This window comes from Electrophorus electricus, unplaced genomic scaffold (assembly GCF_041902795.1).
Source record: "Electrophorus electricus isolate QZ-2024a unplaced genomic scaffold, ASM4190279v1 Scaffold67, whole genome shotgun sequence".
Classification (NCBI taxonomy): Eukaryota; Metazoa; Chordata; class Actinopteri; order Gymnotiformes; family Gymnotidae; genus Electrophorus; species Electrophorus electricus.
In genome coordinates, this window is record NW_027658784.1 from 421300 (window position 1) to 438747 (window position 17448).

General features: G+C 38.2%; 2 long non-coding RNA genes across 2 annotated transcripts; both read left to right on the plus strand.

Moving 5' to 3' along the window:
* Positions 1-1795: 1795 nt before the first annotated feature.
* On the plus strand, positions 1796-4245 carry LOC145656489 (uncharacterized). The gene is made up of 3 exons (XR_014122159.1): positions 1796-3550; positions 3904-3980; positions 4128-4245. It is a non-coding gene; the product is annotated as an uncharacterized LOC145656489 (long non-coding RNA).
* A 9277-nt stretch (positions 4246-13522) lies between these two features.
* Positions 13523-15972, plus strand: LOC145656488 (uncharacterized). The gene is made up of 3 exons (XR_014122158.1): positions 13523-15277; positions 15631-15707; positions 15855-15972. It is a non-coding gene; the product is annotated as an uncharacterized LOC145656488 (long non-coding RNA).
* The last annotated feature ends 1476 nt before the right edge of the window (positions 15973-17448 follow it).

A 17448-nucleotide genomic window follows, 5' to 3' on the forward strand; every position in this document is an offset into this window, starting at 1 on the left:
CGAACTTGAACTTGAACTTGAACTTGGCACCCATGTTCATGCTACTGTTAAGATGTACTTCTTTCACCTGTAATATTACTAAAATCCAAAATCCGTCTGCTAATAAATCTCTCATTCATGCTTTCATCTCTAGCCTCTCAGACTACTGAAACACTGTCCTTGCAGGCATTAGCCCTTCTCTCCTTCACAAGCTTCAGATGGGTCAGAAATCTGCTGCCTGTCTTCTCATTCAATCCCAGGTACACCAGCACATTACACCCATCCTCCAGGATTTTCACTGGCTTCCTGTTAAGTACCACATTCATTTCAAATCTTCCTTTTCAAATACAAAGCTCTCCATCGTCCAACACCTAAACTATCTGATCTTCTTGACTACAAACCCAATCGCTCTATCAGATCTTCTTCTGCCGGGCTCCTTACTGTTCTACACCCAACCTTCATAGCTTTGTTGATCAGGCATTATTATTATTATTATTATTATTATTATTATTATTATTATTATTATTATTATTATTATTTTAACATCATCATCATTACCATCACCATTGGAGCATTACCTTATGTCTTAGCAGTGTCTCAAGAAAGCAGAGATGCTTAAACGCATGCAGAGGAATAAGGATAAAAGGCACAAATAAAGTGAAAACCAGAAACAGACTTAGTTCATTATTTCCATTTACTCAGAAATAATGAAATAAGAAATAATGTACAATTGTACTGATTGCAATCCCACAGTTGTTTACCAACAATTATGTACATACTGTACTTTATACTGGTGTGATTCCTTCATTCACACTGTATTTGGGCAGAGAGCTAATGAAACATAATAAAGTGAGGAACACTAGCAAACACTGAGTCAAGTATAAAAAAAAAATGGTATGTTAAAAAAAATTCCTAGTTATGATTTCACTTTATTTTTTTATGGTTGATGCATCTTCATAAGTGCATTACTGACAAGCTTTAGTCAGAGAGGACATAAATATCTTGGTGACTTTGTCCAAGTCTTGGTGTGTTTCATAGAGAAAGCTTTGTTTTCAACATGGCTACATGTTGGCTACTATACTGAAAAAGCTTACAATGCCTCCAGAATACATGGCTCCAGTATTCATTTGAATGTTATAGCAAAGGGGATATTAAATTAGAGAAAATGTATAACTGAATATTACTGTTTTGGATTATATAATTATTTAACGTTTGAACCCTGAATACAACATAAATTATACAGCAGTTACAAAAAAAGTCAAATGGGCTAGTTGATGTCCTGTGGAGACAAGAGCTGAATAAACATGAATTAAGTGATCATTTCCTGAAGTCATCCAGCACTACTTACTTGCATGCATTGCTCCTCCCTTACAAACACAGAGCTGAAAGGCAAAATCTGGATGTAAAAACCTGTTTCTGGTGCCTGTATAAAATGTTTGGGAAATGTCTGTGTGCGTTTGCATGGCCTTAATTTTGCCTATTAGAAATGCTACACTATAATGGCCTATAATGCTATTAATCAATGTCAGACTATATAAATGTATTGTTCCATTAGTGCAATTCTTAAGCAATGTCATAACTATAAATACTTCATTGTATGTAGTAGGCAAATGAATAAATGAAGTACATCATTGGTGAGTAGTTATTGTGGAAACCAAATTTGTATTTTTATGTGATTAATGAGCAGCCCTTTTATTTTTATATATATATATATATAATTGTATAGTGTGCATTGTCTTTAACATTCCTAACATATCCTCATTAAAACTGCATTTTGAAGTTAGTATCAAATAAATGCTTGAAATTAACTACTATTAATGTATATTGTACACATTCAAAGTTACTCTTAAGTGTGTTCTGATAAATAAAAAATCATGATGACTATAAATAATATTTTATAATGAGATGATGCACCATCATGATTGCACACTTTGGATAGCAGAGTGGTGCAAAGAATACTGTTTTTCATATTTGTATGATACCTGTGGACTAGTTAGAAAGAACTACTTTGATCACTGAGTAAAGAATTATTTAAAAATGTCTTGTACACCACATATCTGTTTGCCACTATAAATGATTTAATTCCATATTCTAGCCTCCCCCTCTTGTCCCAGTGGAGTTATAATGTTTCATAATAAGTTACAATGGGAGCAGACTCTGACAACAGCACACTCTGAGCATGTATACATCTACAAGATCCTGATTACTGGTAAAAATCAGTTTGTCAATAAGTGAACTGAAGTGTTCACATGCACAATAATAATAATGTGATTATGTAAAAAAGGACAAAAAAGCATATGAAAAACAAACAAACAAACAAATTGCTATATGGGATCAGTGAAATCGGGGGAATTCTCTACAATGGACCTGATCTTAAAACCTTGTCCTCTTTGCCCGGCTGCAGAACAAGAGAGCCCATATTCCACTTACACTGACATAAAAAAAAAAAAAATAGAAATCTGATAAAGCTGTTCATTTGCCCAGATTAATTAATTAATTAATCTGGGTTTTGCTTTGTGCGATGTAGAGCCGAACACTGATAAACGTTTACGTGACATTTTACATAGGAGTCTTATTTCCCTTTGCAGGGGTAAATGCACTCAGTGGCATTTGCAGTAAAGCACTGAATTACATTCAAAATAGACATGATTTATAGAAGCAAGCATTTCAGTTTGCTCAGAAAGTCCCCTGGATCCAGTCAAATGTTGTGCTCCAGCGGAGTACCAGGACAGAAGTGATCTTTGTCTAGTCTCTCACTCATCTGTGTGTCGATCGGAGGAGCCTCCTTACAGCAGAAGTATTGCTTCCAGAGCCGCTGGAACACCGTGCGGAACTTCTTGATGCGGAATGCATACACGATGGGGTTGACGGCGGAGTTGCCGTGGGTGAGCAGGATGGCGATGTAGAGAAGGAACATGGGCTTCTCGCAACCAGGGCTGAAGAGTGTGATGCAGTTCAGGATGTGCAGTGGGAGCCAGCTGGCGGCAAACAACACAAGCACAAGCGCAAGCGACTTGGCTAGCTTCAGCTCCTTGTTGTAGTACTTGCTGGGGTCGCCATGGCCCACACCGACCTTCTTGTTCAGTTGCTTGTGTGATGGAAAATATTATTTGATCATGTATTATCATGTGATTCATATGTAATGATTCATATATAATCATGTTAATCCTTTCCATCATATAATCCTATATGAATGGTTTAGTCTGCAACTGACTATAAAAGACAACTCCCAGTACACAGTTAACATGTAAAATGAAAAGTTATTTACTGATCTAACTTAAGCTAAATAGCAACTAAATCTTTTGAACATACAGTATTCTATTTATTATGCACATATGGTAATTCTATCCTGACTCATGAAAATGTGGAATTCTGAATTGTGTAACGTTTGTAAGAAATTGTAGTGACTTTGCTATATCCTCTTCCTCAGAGCTGTTCACAACGGAAGCATCTCACCTGCGGACTCTCGGGGTTCTCGATCAGGTGTTCTTCCAGAAGAGGAGGAACCTTTTGACCGTCGAAGAACTTTCCGGTATCTTCCCCAACCTGCCCCAGGTCTACAGTCTTCATGGTCAGTCTCTCTGTGTGCGAGCGTATGTGTGTGCGTGCAAATCCGCTCCATTTGTCTTAGTGTGTTTTCAAACCTACATTTCTGAAGCCTACTTGGTGTCTAAATCATAATCAAGATTAAAGAAGTGTAAAACCCACCCAAACTGGGAATTTAATGACAGAACAATATCAGCTATCGGCACCATGCCATTACTGTGAGCAGGTATGGACTGGAGGCTGTACATGTTGTTTCTGCGGTGGCCTTCATGACACAAGTAGAGTTCTGTTGCCCACTGACACAACTTTCTAACAAACCACATATACACTGGCTCGCTTAAACAGATTCTGTTTTGTGGCGTTGCATTTGTGTTTCAGTGAATCTATGTGAGTCCATGAAGAGGCTGAGGGACTCTTCTATAGTTCAAGGCATCGGAGACATCATGGTGTCTAGAGTGAGCTGGCTAGTGTTACTCCCTTTCTAGTTCACATCATCTTTTGGTGCTGTCTAAAATGAAGGGGTTGTTCTGTGTAGTGTGGGATATACTTGTTGCTTTACTTGATATGTCAGTAGCTCATGTGTTTGTGTGTGTGCGTGTTAGTTTGAAGACGCTGCAGGAGAGGAGTTCCAGGAGCAGGTGTCTCACCTGTGCAGTCAGCAGAGTCAGGCACTGGAGCTCATTAAAAATAAACGCAAAGACCCACGTTTCACGCACCTTATACAGGTAACACTTTTTAGAGGTATAAAGCCTTTGGACAAACCTACAAACACTAGAGCTTCTGCCATATTTGTTAGTGGGCTGGGTTGTGAATTGGTTGACCCATATTTTGAATTGGAGACTATCCAGTCTTTTATATTTGACTTTTATTGCAGCACATAACTTCTAGTGATGCTGTTTTAGGTATAAATTGGTGTTGCAGTCAACAGAATCCACATTTGGACTTAGATGTCCTTGGCTCATTCGTGTGTGTGTGTGTGTGTGTGTGTTAGGAATGTGAAGCCAGCCCTCACTGCCGCCGACTACAATTAAAGGACCTTCTAGTGTCTGAGATGCAGAGACTCACCAAATACCCCTTGCTGCTGGATAACATCATCAGACACAGAAGGCATGTATAGAAACCCTCACATACAATGTATTGAACCATGAAAACACTTCAGTATACACACACATACCAGCTTACCAAGGAGGCAAGCACACACACCCTTTCTCCTGGATTAACACTAGTATGTGCCCCCACAACAGCTGGTTCTCCAGACCTGCAGCCATTGCTGAGGGCACAGGCGTGCTGCCGTGGGATACTACGAGCTGTCAATGAGGTCGTCAGGGAGACGGAGCACTGGCGACTGCTCAGCCGTTATCAGCGCAGGCTAGACTTGTCCCCTCTGGAGAGGCAGGCCAGTCCTGTCGCTGCTCAGTTCAACCTGGATCTCAACACCACCAAGATGTGGAAATTATAATGTACTTCAGGAAGCATCCTCTTGCACCCTCCTCATTAGTCATTAAGAAACTGGTCAATGCAGTGGAATCCTGCAAATTCATTTCAGATGCAGGATTCTACTATTACAAAGAAAGTACAGAAGCGCAGGTATGTCTTAATCAAAAGCTTAATTACATTTTAGGCTCCACTAATGCACAGTCCAGAAACCAGCTGCAGCATATCATTGAGTGCGCTCAGAAAGTCATCTTTCTCTTTCTCTCTTTTCTCTTTCTCATTCCTTGCTGAGCTTCATCAGTCTAGAAACTCCAAAAGTTCTGCAAATCCCTTCACCTGGATGTCACTTATTTCAGAAACTCCCCAATGGAAAACACTTTAAAGCATTCAAAACCAATACTAACCAGCATCTGACCTGTTTCTTTCCCAATGGCATATCTTTGCTGAACCACAATCCTCTGCAGTCCTGATGAAAACCAGTTCAATTGAATTCAAATTTATTTCTGTAGCACCTTTTACTACATTCATTGTAACAAAACAGCTTTACTGATGTCAGAGTCTGGACCCCCCACTGAGCAAGCCAAAGGTGACATTGGCAAGGTAAAACTATGGGTGTAACAAAGAATCCTCAAGAGGAATCAAGACTTGAAGGAGGTATCTGTCCTTAAATGGTCAACACCAGACAGCACAACAACAAAATAAGCAATGAGATCAAAATATCATTAAGAAAGGAGTCATTTAGGAGCAAATAGTGATTAGGAATTAGGAAAAACTTAGAAATGTAATTACTGCTGAAGCAATTCACACAGCCTAGTGAACTGTCATGTTTACAAAACTGTACCTTACATGTCACAAATTTTAATTCATTTTGCAAATAGAATTGTATACTGTAAAATGTTTCATTTACTTCTACATATTGTATACGTCTACATCTTGATATTTATCCCCAGTGAAATGTATATACTGCCATTTATACTGTAGTGTGCATGTTGTATTTGGGTTAGCTATTTTCTAGTCTTTCATCAATACGCTTTTGATAACAGGGCTGCTTCTAGCTGGATTTTTTGGTGGCCCATTCCCAAGTAATTAGTGACAATGACGTGTAACTCATGCAACATGGCTGTGTGTTTAACTTCTGCCCTCACTAACAAATGCACACATTTCGTCACACTACAATTTATGAAACAGCATGTTGGATAGACTAATCATGCTTTCTCATTCATGCCATGCCAAACTGGAATCTAGCATAAATATGCTCCAGTCTGATGTGCGATCAGTATAGGATAAAAATTGTACCACTCAGTTAACAGAACAGTTATGTAAATATGCTAGGCGATTGAAATATATTACATTTCTAGTTTCCAGCAGCAGTTATCATATGCCAAAGACTGTATATACATGAAAAAGATCAATAACAAAAACAAATCTTGTCTCAACATCCACAAAGAAGCTCTTACAGCCTACCACAACTAATCACACCACTACCTTATTGTGTAGTGGAACAGAGATGAAAGAGGCGCGTGGTATAAAGCAAATTGAATTATAAACACATACTATATAGGGAAAATGACATTTGTGACATGCACATTTTGAAATGGTAATGTGATTGGGTTGTTGTTTTTTTCTGGAGTGCTATTTAGTGCACCCTTCTCCCGGAAGTTACGCAGACAGAACCTCTTTTGTGTTTGTTTTTCCTGACAAACGCTCAAGGCTTCTGTCACTAGCGTGTTGATCTCCGCTACTGCGATACATTAGACCTCGTTGGCACATCCAAAAGGTTGAATACAGGTAATTAACATCAGTTTCGTAATATTTTCACACTGCTTGATTGTAGTAGAGCGCGCTGGACTAGTTCGTTGCTAACGTTACATAGACAGTCGGCACATCCTGGCAAAGTTTATTTTTAGCAGCAACTGTAGTTAGCTAGCGAGCTTGCGAACATTAACCACAATAGCGAGCCGTTAGCATGTCATCAAGCTAATGGTACCCGTCTAGCTAGCTACCTAGCTAGCATCATCAGGATTCAGACAGGTGATTTGATCTCGGCCATGAGCAGCTACTGTGAATGACCTTCTGATTTTTAACATTTGACTTAAGTATTATTAGATAGCTTTGTGAAGGTCAATAGCTAGGTTGAGCAAAGAACTAAGAAGTAAACGTTTTTAGCAAGATACTTAGAATGTTTATGGTTTTCTTAAAGTGCTGGTAGCTTAACAATTATTTATGGTCTCCTTGCTGTATAATCGCGTTAACTTGGTTCTATCTAGCTAACCTAGCTACGGCGGTAATAAACATTACTGTTAGCTAGCTACTTAGCTATTTTAGCCAGCTCACTCAATGTGTTAACGTTTCATCAGAAGCCAATGCGTTCTAACCGAGTAGGTACGATATTTCCGCTTGTATTTAACTTTAACGTATTAGTCGTTTTTAAAGTTGTTGGCTAACTAACTGATTCAGCCTCAAGGAGGTAGTGAGATCTTCCACACTAAACTAAAGCAGCAACAACAAAAAACAGTCCCTTATTATTGAACATTTATAAGTAAGCATGTAGCTAACCATGATATTCCTTTATTTTAATTGGACATCTGTTCTGTTGTAGCTCAGTACACAATGCTTTCTTAACAAAAATGTACAGGACATTGTGCAATTTTATGCAACTAAATTACAATGAAAATAGTACTGAAACAGTTCAACATGAAAAATAATGGGGGGGGGTCATGTTATAAAAATGAAGTGACTCAAAACTTACACATTAGGCAAAACAGTTCAGGTCTGCAGAAGGGCAGTAATGTAAGAAATGTAAGGCTGTAACTTTCATCTTTGGTTATATCTTAAATTTTGTCTATAAAATTTCTAGATTCCTTTGATCAGAACTTCTCAGGGGTCATTTTTTTTCACCAAGAGGTATAAAAACAAGACGGGTGTCTAATTCCACAGTGATAACATTACCCAAGACTTCATAATCTTCTCCCTTCATTAAACATTCGACACACTGTCTAACTGCCTGGTTTCCATAAGCAAAACCACACGGCCCTATTATTAGAGACATTAGAGAGATAGATTGGATAGAATTCAGTTTGAATATATTTTTCACTAAAATGCTTGTGAAACAACTCTAGAAAAGCACACACTGACCCCAGATTATTAAAAACAGTTACATATGTTTTGCACAAAACCCCACCTTTTTACTGTTTGCGTGCTTACAAAGGAGAAATAAGTCAACAGGATGCCATTGCCTCGCTGAGCTTGAAGTAAACACGCAAGGTGATTTTCAGTGGCAAGGAAGAAACAGTTCCCTAAGGTTTCAACAGCTTAATTAAGACAAACTTCACATGCAGGCACAGGGAACAGTGAGACCTTTATCACAATGTCTGCTTTGGGAATATGATAAATTATCTCTTAACGCCAAACAAGACAACCTTTCTAACAATGGAAACTAAATGTTGTAGATATGTTGCCAAGAAACATGTAGTGTTACAAACACTTTGTAGATATTTTAAAGATCATTTTAGTGTGAGTCAATGTTATAATGTTAGCTACACCATGCAAGAAAATTAATCTAAGATAGATACCTAGCTTTACCAATTCAGCTGTATGTAAAATATATTTTAAACATCTTGCACTAATGCTTGGAACATTAGGCATTTGATTACATCTGTGTCTGCGATTTTGAAAGTGTTTTTATCTTCCCTGTTATATCTACTATAATGCCCCATGTTGTGCAGTTTACCAAAGAGTTTTGGGGTCAGCACATGTCATGAATTACTTTCAGGTGAACAAGATATGTCATACCCTTTTAACCCACTGGTCCCTTTCTGCTTCATGGGAGGTTGTAACCAGAACAGCACACTGTCTCTCTTTTCTCTGACAACCGACCCTCTCTAGTGAATCCTTTCTATTTGTTAGGTCCTACTCTCTGACCAGTCTGTTAAATCAGGGGGGAATCTGGATATGGTGAAGACTTGAGTTTGAAGATAAAACACCTGACAGTACATTAATCCTGTCTAAAAGAATACAAAGTTTAGGTTAGGTTATTTTATTCAACTGCAATTTAGTATTTCAGGTTCTTTCATTTTTAAATCCTTCCAATACAGCTATGGGAGAAGACAGTAGGCTATTCCAAGATTTATCAATTTGGTGGTTTCACACAAATACTACAATATATTGATGGAAATTGGAATATGGAATAGAAAACAACTTGTAGCCTAACACAAATAAATAAGATTCACAGCTACATAAAGAAAAAAAAAGGTAAAGTAGCTTGTTGAGTTTGGAGCTGCATTCAAAATAGTACATTCTCTAATTTTTAACCTTATTTTTCCTTTTTTGTAATTCTGTGTGTGCATGTAAAATTAACTTCATGAGGCAATCATTCACATTATCAGATACCTTTGCATTTGATGCACTGCAAGGCTGCTTGTTTACTAAACATGGGAGGCAAGACCTCTCCCAGGGTAGCTTGTTTTTCGCCTTCCCAGCGCTAACTACTCTCTTGTGTGACTGTTCCATGCTATTACCGTCAAAGTAATAAAGTATTTGAAGGTATATTAGGTCTACGTATACAATTCTGAGATTACTTTTTGTTACGGAGTAGCTACAATAATAAAACCTAGACAGTCAGATCCAGTGCAACTGTAAGTAGCTAGTTAGCTAGCGTTAACCTAATGAACCAGGATAGATAGGTTAGCTAACGTTAGACGGTGTAAAGCCAAACACGCCATCAGTGCTGAGTGTATTTGCCTTAGCTAGCGAGCTAACTACACAGCGGCAAAAGTCATTTGCTGGCTGTAGTGTTTGTAAGTAACACAGTAGCATTTACAATGTAATATTTAAAATTATATCTTGGCTACAAAACACAGCCAGGATCCCCGTTTCGTTGATTTGGTTGGGCTGCCAAGACAACAAAATAGTCCGCTGATGCTTTCGTTAAAGCTACAGTACTCCATCTCATGTCAGTGTCTATTTAGCTGCTATTTTTTTTATTAGTTTCTGATAGGATCTTTAGACTACGTCCGATGCTTTTCTTTTGTTTTCGATGCTTTTGAAATTATCTTAAATTACCAGTTCTCTTCTTTTCTATAAGTATGTTTTACATCAAATTCGGAAACGTACAGCCTTGGTGGAAAAAAAAACAACAACTATCGATTATATTTTTGACGAAGATGCTACCTATGAAACTACATTCACAACGGAGCTAGTTATGTAATGTAATGCAATAAATGTAGACCTGTTTTATATAGTCCATGCAACAAAGTTACACAGAATCCTACAATTAGTCTACCTTAAGCAAATCCAAACATTGCTGTGAAAAATCACTTCAGGGATATATTAAATACGTGCCACCACCTATGGTAGACATTTGACGGTTAATAACGCCTAATAAAAATAAACATGTTTTCTTCCAGTAAATTTACATTTACGGCATTTAGCAGACGCTCTTATCCAGAGCGACTTACAAAAGTGCTTTGTCATTTTCTCATAGAATACGTCCTAGTATTCCCAGTACAGTAGGTTAGAGTCCAATATACCAATGATCTAGACTACTGTAGAAATACAGGGATCACTGTAGTAGGAAATCAAGAAACGTGTGTTGGAGCCTTTCGTGAAAAAAAAAACATATAGCTAGGTAGAAGCATGATGCAAAGTTGACTTTGGTATTGACACCAAGAGTTATATATGCAACCAGGTAACTCGGGTTTACTCCTTTGTGCTCTATTGGCCTGTTGTTTCCATTAGGAATTACTTGACGTTTTTGTTGTAGGGTGCTATTCTCTGCTTATCCACTAGAGGGCAATAAAACGCATTTATTCTGAATGAGCCACACTTGACCAATTCGTCAACTAAATGAAATGTGGGTCATGCAAATTTCGCACGTCTGCCTTTCTTGACTTTACACTGGGCGTTTCTGAAATGGCTGTCAAACACAATAGACTTCCTCCGCAACTAGTATTTAATAAGTTATTAAGAGCATGCAGCAGATAGAAGATTTCAGTAAATAGAGGATATTGGTAAAATAAAACCTAAATAAGAGAAAAAAGGAATAGACCAGTGCCAAACCCCAAAAGCCTGTTTTATTTAGCAATCAGAGTAGTTAAAATTTTTTAGGTGCTTTTGTCAAATGCTTGGTTTTAGAGTTAAAGAGTTAATTAATAATTATGCCCTGTGGAAGTTTGTGAGAAGCAGTTTATTTGGGCCTTTCTGAAACTATAAAATCAAGCATTGTACAAGAACCACCTATACCTCAGTTGAATTTCTATCAGTTTACATACTCTCTCTCAGACATATCAAACATCATTTCAAACTGGACTTCCATCGCTAAGCCCAGATCTTTCTCAGGACCAAATCAGTTACATCTACCACTCAATCACTTAGAAGCATATCTTTCAGAAATTAAACTCTGGATGAAACACAACTTTCTTATGTTAAATAGCAACAAGACCGAGCTTATCATAGGCTCAAAATCAATCCTGAGTAAAACTGGTTCTTTCACTCTAACCACTGATGATATAGCTATGTCCCCTTCCCCTGGTTAGAAACCTGGGTGTTATCCTCAGTGCAATTCTTTCATTTGTACATTGTACATTGTGTATATAATCATAATATACATATATTGTACATACATTGTTAATATATTTTGTACATACATAGAAAATATATATTTATCTGTATATATATTTTTTTTCTCTATGCACCCCTGGTTCTCTTCCTCAGTTTGGACAGAGCACTCTCCACCATTTCACTGCGTGTTATACTGTGTATGACTATGTATGTGACGAATAAACCGAACTTGAACTTGAACTTGAACTTGGCACCCATGTTCATGCTACTGTTAAGATGTACTTCTTTCACCTGTAATATTACTAAAATCCAAAATCCGTCTGCTAATAAATCTCTCATTCATGCTTTCATCTCTAGCCTCTCAGACTACTGAAACACTGTCCTTGCAGGCATTAGCCCTTCTCTCCTTCACAAGCTTCAGATGGGTCAGAAATCTGCTGCCTGTCTTCTCATTCAATCCCAGGTACACCAGCACATTACACCCATCCTCCAGGATTTTCACTGGCTTCCTGTTAAGTACCACATTCATTTCAAATCTTCCTTTTCAAATACAAAGCTCTCCATCGTCCAACACCTAAACTATCTGATCTTCTTGACTACAAACCCAATCGCTCTATCAGATCTTCTTCTGCCGGGCTCCTTACTGTTCTACACCCAACCTTCATAGCTTTGTTGATCAGGCATTATTATTATTATTATTATTATTATTATTATTATTATTATTATTATTATCATCATCATCATTACCATCACCATTGGAGCATTACCTTATGTCTTAGCAGTGTCTCAAGAAAGCAGAGATGCTTAAACGCATGCAGAGGAATAAGGATAAAAGGCACAAATAAAGTGAAAACCAGAAACAGACTTAGTTCATTATTTCCATTTACTCAGAAATAATGAAATAAGAAATAATGTACAATTGTACTGATTGCAATCCCACAGTTGTTTACCAACAATTATGTACATACTGTACTTTATACTGGTGTGATTCCTTCATTCACACTGTATTTGGGCAGAGAGCTAATGAAACATAATAAAGTGAGGAACACTAGCAAACACTGAGTCAAGTATAAAAAAAAAATGGTATGTTAAAAAAAATTCCTAGTTATGATTTCACTTTATTTTTTTATGGTTGATGCATCTTCATAAGTGCATTACTGACAAGCTTTAGTCAGAGAGGACATAAATATCTTGGTGACTTTGTCCAAGTCTTGGTGTGTTTCATAGAGAAAGCTTTGTTTTCAACATGGCTACATGTTGGCTACTATACTGAAAAAGCTTACAATGCCTCCAGAATACATGGCTCCAGTATTCATTTGAATGTTATAGCAAAGGGGATATTAAATTAGAGAAAATGTATAACTGAATATTACTGTTTTGGATTATATAATTATTTAACGTTTGAACCCTGAATACAACATAAATTATACAGCAGTTACAAAAAAAGTCAAATGGGCTAGTTGATGTCCTGTGGAGACAAGAGCTGAATAAACATGAATTAAGTGATCATTTCCTGAAGTCATCCAGCACTACTTACTTGCATGCATTGCTCCTCCCTTACAAACACAGAGCTGAAAGGCAAAATCTGGATGTAAAAACCTGTTTCTGGTGCCTGTATAAAATGTTTGGGAAATGTCTGTGTGCGTTTGCATGGCCTTAATTTTGCCTATTAGAAATGCTACACTATAATGGCCTATAATGCTATTAATCAATGTCAGACTATATAAATGTATTGTTCCATTAGTGCAATTCTTAAGCAATGTCATAACTATAAATACTTCATTGTATGTAGTAGGCAAATGAATAAATGAAGTACATCATTGGTGAGTAGTTATTGTGGAAACCAAATTTGTATTTTTATGTGATTAATGAGCAGCCCTTTTATTTTTATATATATATATATATAATTGTATAGTGTGCATTGTCTTTAACATTCCTAACATATCCTCATTAAAACTGCATTTTGAAGTTAGTATCAAATAAATGCTTGAAATTAACTACTATTAATGTATATTGTACACATTCAAAGTTACTCTTAAGTGTGTTCTGATAAATAAAAAATCATGATGACTATAAATAATATTTTATAATGAGATGATGCACCATCATGATTGCACACTTTGGATAGCAGAGTGGTGCAAAGAATACTGTTTTTCATATTTGTATGATACCTGTGGACTAGTTAGAAAGAACTACTTTGATCACTGAGTAAAGAATTATTTAAAAATGTCTTGTACACCACATATCTGTTTGCCACTATAAATGATTTAATTCCATATTCTAGCCTCCCCCTCTTGTCCCAGTGGAGTTATAATGTTTCATAATAAGTTACAATGGGAGCAGACTCTGACAACAGCACACTCTGAGCATGTATACATCTACAAGATCCTGATTACTGGTAAAAATCAGTTTGTCAATAAGTGAACTGAAGTGTTCACATGCACAATAATAATAATGTGATTATGTAAAAAAGGACAAAAAAGCATATGAAAAACAAACAAACAAACAAATTGCTATATGGGATCAGTGAAATCGGGGGAATTCTCTACAATGGACCTGATCTTAAAACCTTGTCCTCTTTGCCCGGCTGCAGAACAAGAGAGCCCATATTCCACTTACACTGACATAAAAAAAAAAAAAATAGAAATCTGATAAAGCTGTTCATTTGCCCAGATTAATTAATTAATTAATCTGGGTTTTGCTTTGTGCGATGTAGAGCCGAACACTGATAAACGTTTACGTGACATTTTACATAGGAGTCTTATTTCCCTTTGCAGGGGTAAATGCACTCAGTGGCATTTGCAGTAAAGCACTGAATTACATTCAAAATAGACATGATTTATAGAAGCAAGCATTTCAGTTTGCTCAGAAAGTCCCCTGGATCCAGTCAAATGTTGTGCTCCAGCGGAGTACCAGGACAGAAGTGATCTTTGTCTAGTCTCTCACTCATCTGTGTGTCGATCGGAGGAGCCTCCTTACAGCAGAAGTATTGCTTCCAGAGCCGCTGGAACACCGTGCGGAACTTCTTGATGCGGAATGCATACACGATGGGGTTGACGGCGGAGTTGCCGTGGGTGAGCAGGATGGCGATGTAGAGAAGGAACATGGGCTTCTCGCAACCAGGGCTGAAGAGTGTGATGCAGTTCAGGATGTGCAGTGGGAGCCAGCTGGCGGCAAACAACACAAGCACAAGCGCAAGCGACTTGGCTAGCTTCAGCTCCTTGTTGTAGTACTTGCTGGGGTCGCCATGGCCCACACCGACCTTCTTGTTCAGTTGCTTGTGTGATGGAAAATATTATTTGATCATGTATTATCATGTGATTCATATGTAATGATTCATATATAATCATGTTAATCCTTTCCATCATATAATCCTATATGAATGGTTTAGTCTGCAACTGACTATAAAAGACAACTCCCAGTACACAGTTAACATGTAAAATGAAAAGTTATTTACTGATCTAACTTAAGCTAAATAGCAACTAAATCTTTTGAACATACAGTATTCTATTTATTATGCACATATGGTAATTCTATCCTGACTCATGAAAATGTGGAATTCTGAATTGTGTAACGTTTGTAAGAAATTGTAGTGACTTTGCTATATCCTCTTCCTCAGAGCTGTTCACAACGGAAGCATCTCACCTGCGGACTCTCGGGGTTCTCGATCAGGTGTTCTTCCAGAAGAGGAGGAACCTTTTGACCGTCGAAGAACTTTCCGGTATCTTCCCCAACCTGCCCCAGGTCTACAGTCTTCATGGTCAGTCTCTCTGTGTGCGAGCGTATGTGTGTGCGTGCAAATCCGCTCCATTTGTCTTAGTGTGTTTTCAAACCTACATTTCTGAAGCCTACTTGGTGTCTAAATCATAATCAAGATTAAAGAAGTGTAAAACCCACCCAAACTGGGAATTTAATGACAGAACAATATCAGCTATCGGCACCATGCCATTACTGTGAGCAGGTATGGACTGGAGGCTGTACATGTTGTTTCTGCGGTGGCCTTCATGACACAAGTAGAGTTCTGTTGCCCACTGACACAACTTTCTAACAAACCACATATACACTGGCTCGCTTAAACAGATTCTGTTTTGTGGCGTTGCATTTGTGTTTCAGTGAATCTATGTGAGTCCATGAAGAGGCTGAGGGACTCTTCTATAGTTCAAGGCATCGGAGACATCATGGTGTCTAGAGTGAGCTGGCTAGTGTTACTCCCTTTCTAGTTCACATCATCTTTTGGTGCTGTCTAAAATGAAGGGGTTGTTCTGTGTAGTGTGGGATATACTTGTTGCTTTACTTGATATGTCAGTAGCTCATGTGTTTGTGTGTGTGCGTGTTAGTTTGAAGACGCTGCAGGAGAGGAGTTCCAGGAGCAGGTGTCTCACCTGTGCAGTCAGCAGAGTCAGGCACTGGAGCTCATTAAAAATAAACGCAAAGACCCACGTTTCACGCACCTTATACAGGTAACACTTTTTAGAGGTATAAAGCCTTTGGACAAACCTACAAACACTAGAGCTTCTGCCATATTTGTTAGTGGGCTGGGTTGTGAATTGGTTGACCCATATTTTGAATTGGAGACTATCCAGTCTTTTATATTTGACTTTTATTGCAGCACATAACTTCTAGTGATGCTGTTTTAGGTATAAATTGGTGTTGCAGTCAACAGAATCCACATTTGGACTTAGATGTCCTTGGCTCATTCGTGTGTGTGTGTGTGTGTGTGTGTTAGGAATGTGAAGCCAGCCCTCACTGCCGCCGACTACAATTAAAGGACCTTCTAGTGTCTGAGATGCAGAGACTCACCAAATACCCCTTGCTGCTGGATAACATCATCAGACACAGAAGGCATGTATAGAAACCCTCACATACAATGTATTGAACCATGAAAACACTTCAGTATACACACACATACCAGCTTACCAAGGAGGCAAGCACACACACCCTTTCTCCTGGATTAACACTAGTATGTGCCCCCACAACAGCTGGTTCTCCAGACCTGCAGCCATTGCTGAGGGCACAGGCGTGCTGCCGTGGGATACTACGAGCTGTCAATGAGGTCGTCAGGGAGACGGAGCACCGGCGACTGCTCAGCCGTTATCAGCGCAGGCTAGACTTGTCCCCTCTGGAGAGGCAGGCCAGTCCTGTCGCTGCTCAGTTCAACCTGGATCTCAACACCACCAAGATGTGGAAATTATAATGTACTTCAGGAAGCATCCTCTTGCACCCTCCTCATTAGTCATTAAGAAACTGGTCAATGCAGTGGAATCCTGCAAATTCATTTCAGATGCAGGATTCTACTATTACAAAGAAAGTACAGAAGCGCAGGTATGTCTTAATCAAAAGCTTAATTACATTTTAGGCTCCACTAATGCACAGTCCAGAAACCAGCTGCAGCATATCATTGAGTGCGCTCAGAAAGTCATCTTTCTCTTTCTCTCTTTTCTCTTTCTCATTCCTTGCTGAGCTTCATCAGTCTAGAAACTCCAAAAGTTCTGCAAATCCCTTCACCTGGATGTCACTTATTTCAGAAACTCCCCAATGGAAAACACTTTAAAGCATTCAAAACCAATACTAACCAGCATCTGACCTGTTTCTTTCCCAATGGCATATCTTTGCTGAACCACAATCCTCTGCAGTCCTGATGAAAACCAGTTCAATTGAATTCAAATTTATTTCTGTAGCACCTTTTACTACATTCATTGTAACAAAACAGCTTTACTGATGTCAGAGTCTGGACCCCCCACTGAGCAAGCCAAAGGTGACATTGGCAAGGTAAAACTATGGGTGTAACAAAGAATCCTCAAGAGGAATCAAGACTTGAAGGAGGTATCTGTCCTTAAATGGTCAACACCAGACAGCACAACAACAAAATAAGCAATGAGATCAAAATATCATTAAGAAAGGAGTCATTTAGGAGCAAATAGTGATTAGGAA